Here is an 8450-nt window from a genome sequence, read left to right on the forward strand (position 1 = left end):
ACTGAAGCCCGATTAACGCCATCCCCGTAATGACTTTTTGTGGACTTTCTGTGACTTGAGCGAAGTTGAATTTCTCCGTTCTATTGTTCACTCAATCGCAACACGCATAAAATACACGAAATTAAGTACTACAAAACTATATATGTATCTATTTTATTCCGAAAATGCATACCTTGAAAGTGGTACACCATCCAGTGTCGACACAATCATACAAAATATCCCGCGCACACAGTAGCGAAGTATTCCACACGTACGCATGCTTTATGCCACACAGTGTCGGCGGCGTCGCACAATAGACAGTCAATGACGGGTTGCAGTCTGAGTTCTTCTGGTGACCCACGATAACGGTGGACTTCAAAATTCACTGAATTTCGGCGAAAGCGATGTCTCTGAAGCGCTGGAGAGAAATGTGTCTGAATAGGGCGTTCAATCGCAAATTAGTAATGTTCAAACACAAGTGAGTAAAACCGGGTAGAATGGTCATAGCAACAACAAATTTGGTTCACAATCAACACCAGCCACGAACTGATACTTGTACACATACCTGACGGCACGCAAAACTGCTGCCGCCGCTCGAAACATACAAAACCCTACAGCACAACAGTCATGGTATGAATGCAAGTGAAGCTTGATCACACACTTCTATCACACAGCTTAACCCTTACGACGCAAAATGATATCCTCCTTTGTTCTTTTATGGCCTGCAAAAACGAGAATGAAATTAGCAGAACCAACACCGGCCACGAAATGATATACTTGTACACTTACCTGACGGGACGCAAGACCGCAGCCGCTGCTCGAAACGAACAGCAAAAACCTACAGCACAACAGTCATCGTATGAATATAAGTGAAGCTTGATGACACATGACACTTCTATCACACAGTTTACCTCTTACGACGCAAAATCATATCCTCCTTTGTTCTGTAATTGACGAGCGGACGCTGAAAGCCTGAGACAATTGAAACATGTTGCAACCGTCCCATGAACCGTCCCAACGACATTCCGATGATGCTAATGGCGATGACTCCTTCGTGATGAGGCGAGGGCGAGGCACGGAGGCGCAGAATCAAAATGTGCAGCAAACCTGTCGCATGCGCATGATCCTCATGTGGTCGTATAAGTTCGAAATATATTGTGTACTGAACTGAAGTATAAATAATACGAGGGACCGTCTTTTCAAAGCCATCGAAAATGTATTTAGTGTTTTAATAATGTAGTTAAAAGGTGGCAAAGTTGCCTTCAAGCTGCTACATTTAATTATAAGGTCAGATCCATATACCGCTTTGTTTAGAGAGCCGATAGCACGGACCTCTTCACCTCCCAGGATTGGTGTACACTCACAACACACCCAAAAATTGCTGATATTACCCAGCTTGTCTCCCAATGTATGCCTCTATATACATATACCCCCACCCCCTAAATGGGATGCTCGGTGCGCCCTTGAGGTCGACCTCTGTGGACATTACTGTCCGATAATGCAGTAATTAATAATACGGAATTCATCTATGTAAAAAAAAAAAAAAACGGTTGACATAAGTGCTTGCTACATAGGCGCATAGAAAGTCCACAAACTGTCAACAGCGACATCTATATACCTTGTCCACAGAAGGTACACATAAGGTAGTTCAAGAGATTTTAAAAATGATGTCAATAGCAATTCCTGTTGACTTGATCAACAAGAAGTCAAAGTCAACACACTGTCAAGACAGGAAACAAGAAGTCTGCAGAAAGGAAAAATCCATTTTCATAAGGGCATCACATCCGTGCGATATCGGCAAGCACACACCTTTACATCATCGCCGCAAACCTAAACAAACATCACGATGATAACCACACCTGAGGGTAATGCCGAGTTAACAGCGTGTTGCCACACGTAAAAAAAATGTCTGTAGATCCGAGTCCGAAAAATCTGTATAGATCGAGCCAAAAACCTGTAACCACTCAAAACTCAGTTTCTTGAACGTTTTGCCTTCAAATCTGGAATGTCTGCTTGCGTCTCTAAATTAGTGGAAGAGCAAGATCTTATTTCGTTCCACTGCTGAAGACCACAGCCGGAATTTATTGCTGCGGCGCACTGGCATTACGCGTTGGAACTTTCGGTTTCGGTTTGCGATGTCGCGTACTTAAGTCTACTACAATCACAAAAAAAAGTGCCACCACACGTAGATTTTAATACTTTGACACGTGTATTCACATCAGCTGTGGCGCTCCAATGCAAGAATAACGCATCGGGTGATGTAGGAACATTTCTCTCGCTCGTTCCACCATCACAGTGGTGAGCGAGGATCGCAATGTTAAAACAAAACACACAAAAACAATAAAGTTCGATATATTATTTCTACAAACATAATGAAAGCGTACATGCGTGACGCGAATTATAAACGTTGTGGTTTCACTGCAAAGCCAGTCAAGCCAAGTCTGTGAGGCAAACTCGTAACGCGCACACAAACACTCAAGAAAACTGATTTAGCGTTGAGGTTCGCCAATGGTTCAGTCGCTGTAGACGTCCTTCTCCTCCGGCGAGCCCCGCCAGTTTCGTGATCGACGGATCAAATCCTTGTCAACGGCGAAGGCAAAGCAGCTTGACCCAACAGAATGCGTTTTGTGTGCAGGAGGCCAGTTATGGTGGTCGCTGAGAGGCTGTTTCTTTGCATCGTTTTCGTCAAATTAACTGCGGAAAATATTCCAAAAAATAGTCGATAAAACACTCATTCCCGCGTTCTGCTGACGTTTTTCATCGTTGTCGTTTTGTGCACTGATGCAAAACATTGGGTCGAGTGACTCATTCGTTGGAGCAAAAAACCATGAGGTTTTCAGAAATCTCTCCAGGTCTGTAGATTTTTCAAAAAGTAGGTAGATCCCATGATAAATCTGTAGGTGTGGCAACACTGGTTAACACCTAATGGCAAAGCGGACACCACCGCAGCAGAAGTGGGACAGTCGAAACACTCTTTCCCTTTATTCCTTCTAAGCGCCACTAGGGTGGCCCTCTTCCCGCTCGGCAGGTCGAAGCAGCGTTCAGGTTAACTCTGCTTCGAGTGTGCTTTATTTTAAGTTCAATGTTGAGGTACTTTGCCCATCACTGTGACCGGCAGTGGCGAATCCAGACGGGGAGGTACTTGATTATTTGTCATCGGAAAGATTACTGTGATTTTTTAAGCACAGATATTATTGGCTCGTAGTGGGAGTTGCATTTCACAATGTCCGTCAGCCACCTTTCTTTTCTTTATTTGCAAAGTCATCTATACGAATAGAATAGAAATAGGAAAAAAAATGAAGTCATCTATAAGTTATTGTCCTTCACAATGCATTTAACACAAGAAGAAGAAGAAATACCACGGAAGCAAGGATACAACCTCCGTCCAACGTCACGTTTTGTGGTCGGATACCTAACGTGAGTAGCACTTCTACAGACATGACTCACCTTTCCCTCCCAAAAGCGAAATGGGAATCAAAGCTATAGACAAGTTCTATAGTGGTGTTCAACGTAAGAAGGAAAATAAATATCTGAAAATATTACTGCACCGCAGACAGGAGGGCCGGACACAGAGAGGTAATCCTGCCTCCTGCGTGAGATAATGTAATCCATGTGATACTCACTCTGCTTCGGCGTTGGCTGTTACGACCGGCCGCATGACGCTACGCTGCGGCTGGGAGGTACCTGGGTTCGAATCCCGGTGTCGACTGTGCTGTCTGGGGTTTTTCACGGGCTTTCCTCAGACGAAAACCTCTAGAAGAAGAACCTCACCACATAGCACGGTGAAGGCCAACCATTGCACAGAGTGATACCTTTATCACTCCCGATTTGTGGAAAGCACAGGGCGTACGCCTTTTCTTTAACTGCAAAAGTGTTCCAAAAACAAGTACGCCTTCCGTTTTTAACCAAGCAGGGGGCGCAGAACAATGTCGTTCGGGATGGTGATTGGCTAAGACCGTGCTATGTGGTGAAGTTCTGTGTTTAGAAGTCGGCACAGGACGCACATTCCCCCAGGGCGTCAGTCGTGACGTTGCCCACCTATATGAGGCCGACAACGGCGAGCCCTTTCCCACCACCACCACCACCACCACCACCACCTGTTTTTAGAGTGTAGTATACACCCCAAAAGAAAACTCAGGCGAGAGAAGGTCAAGTATGAAGTCATAACACATTACCAGAAAGTGGATTCTATGGGGAAGATAACGCAGAATGGAATGTACGCGGAAAAAGTTGTGAAACTCAACATGAAGACGAACAGAAAAAGAAAAGGTATTCAGAATACTGAGTAGAAAGTACTCAAAAGATGTGTACTGAGGAAGATACAACACTCAAAAACATAACTTCACCGCATAGCACGCTCTGCGCCAACCATTGCCAGAAATGATATATGCTTATCGCTTCTGATTCGAAGACAGAGGGAGGCGTACGCTTTTTTTTTTTTTTTTTTTGTGTGTGTGTGTGTGTGTGTGTGTGTCAGTTTGGATATATGATAATTGACACAGAAGAGGCGTACGCTCCCTTGAGCTTCGAATCAGAAATCCTATCGTTCCATCCAGAATTAACCTATCGTTCCTGGCAATGGTTGGCTCAGAGCGTGGTATGTGGTTAAGTTCATTTTTAAGACTCGGTAGCTCGGTAACACACACGGCATGTTTAGCTGCGCTCGAAGAAGCTCGTATCACTGGCCGCCTGCTGGGATACTTCTGTGACTTTCTATCCGAGAGAACGTTTGACGTGTCCGTCCGCGGGTGCATTAGTTCCATAAAGAAGTTTGAGCGAGGAGTCCCACAAGGAAGCGTTCTATCACCTATACTATTGAACCTAATCATGGCTGGGATCCACCCAGGAATCCACCCTATACCATACGACCTTCATCTCACCATCTACGCGGACGACATCTGTTTCCGCATCGTGGGAACGAACAAGGAAAAAATTCTTGACACAGCTGATATTGCCTTGGACGAGCCCATTGCGGCGCTGCTTGCTCCATAACGGCGGAGAATGACCCACCACATCATCATCCCATTTATACAGGGTGTTTAAAAAAAACGTGTCGTTCGGACTTTACAAAAAAACGGGGCGACGGAAAAATACGGGGTAAAGGGCACTTGTGTGGCAACTGAATTTGCCATTTTGCAAAAATATTTTCATTTGATTTTAATTAAAATAAATTGAATTTCTTTAATTGAACTCCAAAATTTCCCAAGTCAACCTAACGTTTTTTTAACAGAATTTGAGAGCCCGTAGCGAACTTAGTCAGATCCACCAAGAAATCCGATCGATATTGCAAATGGAACTGCCCAAAAAAAGTCCCGAAATTGAGGCTTCAGATATGGCGGGTATTCAACAGCACACCAAATCAGTCGGAAAAATGCGCGGAGGGCAGGACATGCTCCTGCCCCCATGAAGCTAGAACAGTTTATCGCCGGACCGGCGTGCCGCACAAGACGCGCAGATAACAAGGCAGGTGATATTCCACCATACGTTGATAAGCGGCAAACAAAAATGATTCCGCCTCTTTTTTCCCGCCCTGTGTTTTTTTTACCTTCTATCTTTCATGGGGGCAGGAGCACATCCTCCTCTCCACGAATCTTTGCGTCTGATTTGGTGCGCCGTTGAATACCCGAAACTTTGAAGCCTCAATTTCGGGACTTTTTTTCGGCAGTTCCATTTGCAATATCGAGCGGACTTCTTAGTGGATCTGACTAAGTTCGATACGGGCTCTCTGATTCTGGAAAAAAAAACGTTAGGTTGTCTTGGGAAATTTTTGAGTTCAATTAAAGAAATTCAATTTATTTTAATTAAAATCAAATGAAAATATTTTTGCAAGATGGTAAATTCAGTTGCCACACAAATGCCGTTTACCCCGTATTTTTCCGTCGCCCCGTTTTTTTATAAAGTCCGAATGACACGTTTTTTGAAACACCCTGTATGTGTGTGTGCGTGCGTGCGTGCGTGCGTGCGTGCGTGCGTGCGTGCGTGCGTGCGTGTGTGTGTGGTGTGGGTGGGTGTGCTTGCGAGAGGGCTGGAAGCGCCGCGAGAAAAGTCAAAATACATGGTTTGCATTCGCCGTGGAAAGTACACGTGGGCAAAGACTTTCCTACACTCTTAAAAATGAACTTCACCTCATAGCACGGTCCTAGCCAACCATTATCTCGAATGGTATCGTTATCTGCCCTGATTTGTTGAAAACGGGGGGCGTACGCCATTTCTGTGACACTTATGCTGTTCATAATTGTCACAGAAAAGGCGTACGCCCCGTGTTTTCAACAAATCAGGGCAGATAACGATATCATTCGAGATAATGGTTGGCTAGGACCGTGCTATGAGGTGAAGTTCATTTTTAAGAGTGTAGCCTCAGCATTAATAACACTCCCATCACAAGATGCGCGTCATGTAAATATCTTGGTGTCACCATCGATAGCACATTACGCTGGTCTAAGCAAGTCAACCAGACTATCTGCAAGGGCAAGAAAACGCTTAACTTGCTTCGCAGAATCAGCGCTAAATCATAGGGCTGCAATTCGCGATCATTGCTCACCCTGCACAAAGCTCTCATCTTCTCATGCATTCTCTACGCGGAGCCTTACGTAGACCTTGCACCTACACAGTGGCAGGCCCTTGAGCGTCTTCATCGCGCCGGAATAAGAACTGCGCTTGGTCCACCTACGTTCTCTAGCGTCCCCCAACAAATAAATTAATGGTAATGAATGGGGAAATTCGCCACATAAGGCGTAGCCCACAACCCCAAGGCACAAAGGGCAAACGTACCTAGAAGCTAAGGAAAAGCCTGTCAGTGTCCACTCTGAGCTCAAAGGACTCCAGTTTCTGGATAACACGGCAACATCTATCAACAAGCATTCCCTCTTCACAGACCTCGAACAAAGGACACACACATCCAAAGGGCGCCTGGCTAGTGGGCTCGCCACCAGCTCTCTGGCCAACAGTGGAGCTCTACCTCGGTTCCCAGCTAGTCCACCTACGCCGCCATGGCGTGTGTTCGTGCCGGCAACAACGCTTCACATCCCAGGTTTACGGATGAAGAGTGACTCCAGCTCCCTGGTGGCCAGAATGGCGGCTGAGAACCTGGTAAGCGATGTCTACCATTCGCATACTCTGGTGCTCACAGATGGCTCCATTGACGACCGTGCCAGAAGGGCTACCAGTGCGTACTACATCCCATCAATGAACGTGGCCTGGCAAGGGAAATCAGCTCGTTATCCTATATTATCCACGACGGCCGAACTCCTGGCCCTGTTACACGCAGCTGCAGCGGTCCAAGCGACTGGAATAGTTAAGGCCGTTTTACTTACGAACTCCAGAAGTGCCCCCTGTAACGTGATGAACCCCGTGTGTGGTAGCATTATAGCCCGCTGTATAAGGAGGTCGTGTGCCCAGCATCAGCTAATCCTAGGTGATCTTGCTCTCCAATGGATCCTTTCTCATGTCGGCATCAGAGGCAACGAACGAGTGGACCAGCTAGCATCCGCGGCACACCTGAACTGCAGCCCATCCTTACGAGTTCCGGCCGACACCGACAGGCACATGGCCGTTAAACAGCTAGTTTAAGTGCGTCATCCTGGCATACAGGACATCATGCAAAATCACCGACCCTCTCTTCCCATGAAAGACCTTCCCCGAGTCATACAGACAATGCTCCGTCGGCTACGCACTGTATGTGCGTTCACGAACTCGCAACTGTTCAAGATCGGCTCCAGGGTCACCAGTTGCGGTCACTGTCATCATCCGGAAACTATCGAACATATCCTGACAGAATGCCGCGCATACCATACTATGCGGTAAACTCACCTTTCACACTCCAGGCCTGGCATAGTGACAGACGTCCCCTTCCCCGAAGGTTCTTATGCAGAACGAATTACCAAAACTCGCAACCTCGTGCGTTTTCTTCAAGAAACGGTCCTCGCGGAAAGACCACTCTGTGCACCCCTCATCCACAGTGCACCTCAGTACCATAATTATCGTTCATCCTGCCTATGCCTCACTTTGAACTCATCAACTCTCTTCTCCCCCCTCCCTTTTTTTCTTTTTTTTGACTATAGTCGTGACGATGCCCACTCGTGTGCGGCCAACAACGGCAAGCTACTTCGACACCAACTATATACTTTGTACCAACTACCCCGCCTTCATACGCTTGTTCGACACCCACCCACCCCTCATTTTTAAGGGTGTATATTTAAAATACAGTATTTGTGTACGATACTGTCAATCACTGTGTCAGTTGGTGTGATGTTTTCAAACTAGATTGCACACATTCCGCACTATAGGTCCTCGTTATGACCGCCACTGCATCGTAACCATGTTTCGCGCTAAAGAGGCATTTTACCAGAACAAAAGATGGGGAGAATATATACGGTTATGTGCAAAAAAAAGAACACATGGGAAACGTTACCCAGCCGCGAGGCCGGTAAATTAGTTTAAAAAAAGAATAATACTTATTGATTCAACACTGA

General features: G+C 46.0%; 1 long non-coding RNA gene across 1 annotated transcript; it reads right to left on the bottom strand.

Moving 5' to 3' along the window:
* Positions 1 to 629: 629 nt before the first annotated feature.
* Positions 630 to 975, bottom strand: LOC135397987 (uncharacterized). The gene is made up of 3 exons (XR_010423934.1): positions 891 to 975; positions 769 to 817; positions 630 to 701 (listed from the first exon to the last, which is right to left on the bottom strand). It is a non-coding gene; the product is annotated as an uncharacterized LOC135397987 (long non-coding RNA).
* Positions 976 to 8450: the final 7475 nt, after the last annotated feature.

This window comes from Ornithodoros turicata, chromosome 6 (assembly GCF_037126465.1).
Source record: "Ornithodoros turicata isolate Travis chromosome 6, ASM3712646v1, whole genome shotgun sequence".
Lineage (NCBI taxonomy): Eukaryota > Metazoa > Arthropoda > Arachnida > Ixodida > Argasidae > Ornithodoros > Ornithodoros turicata.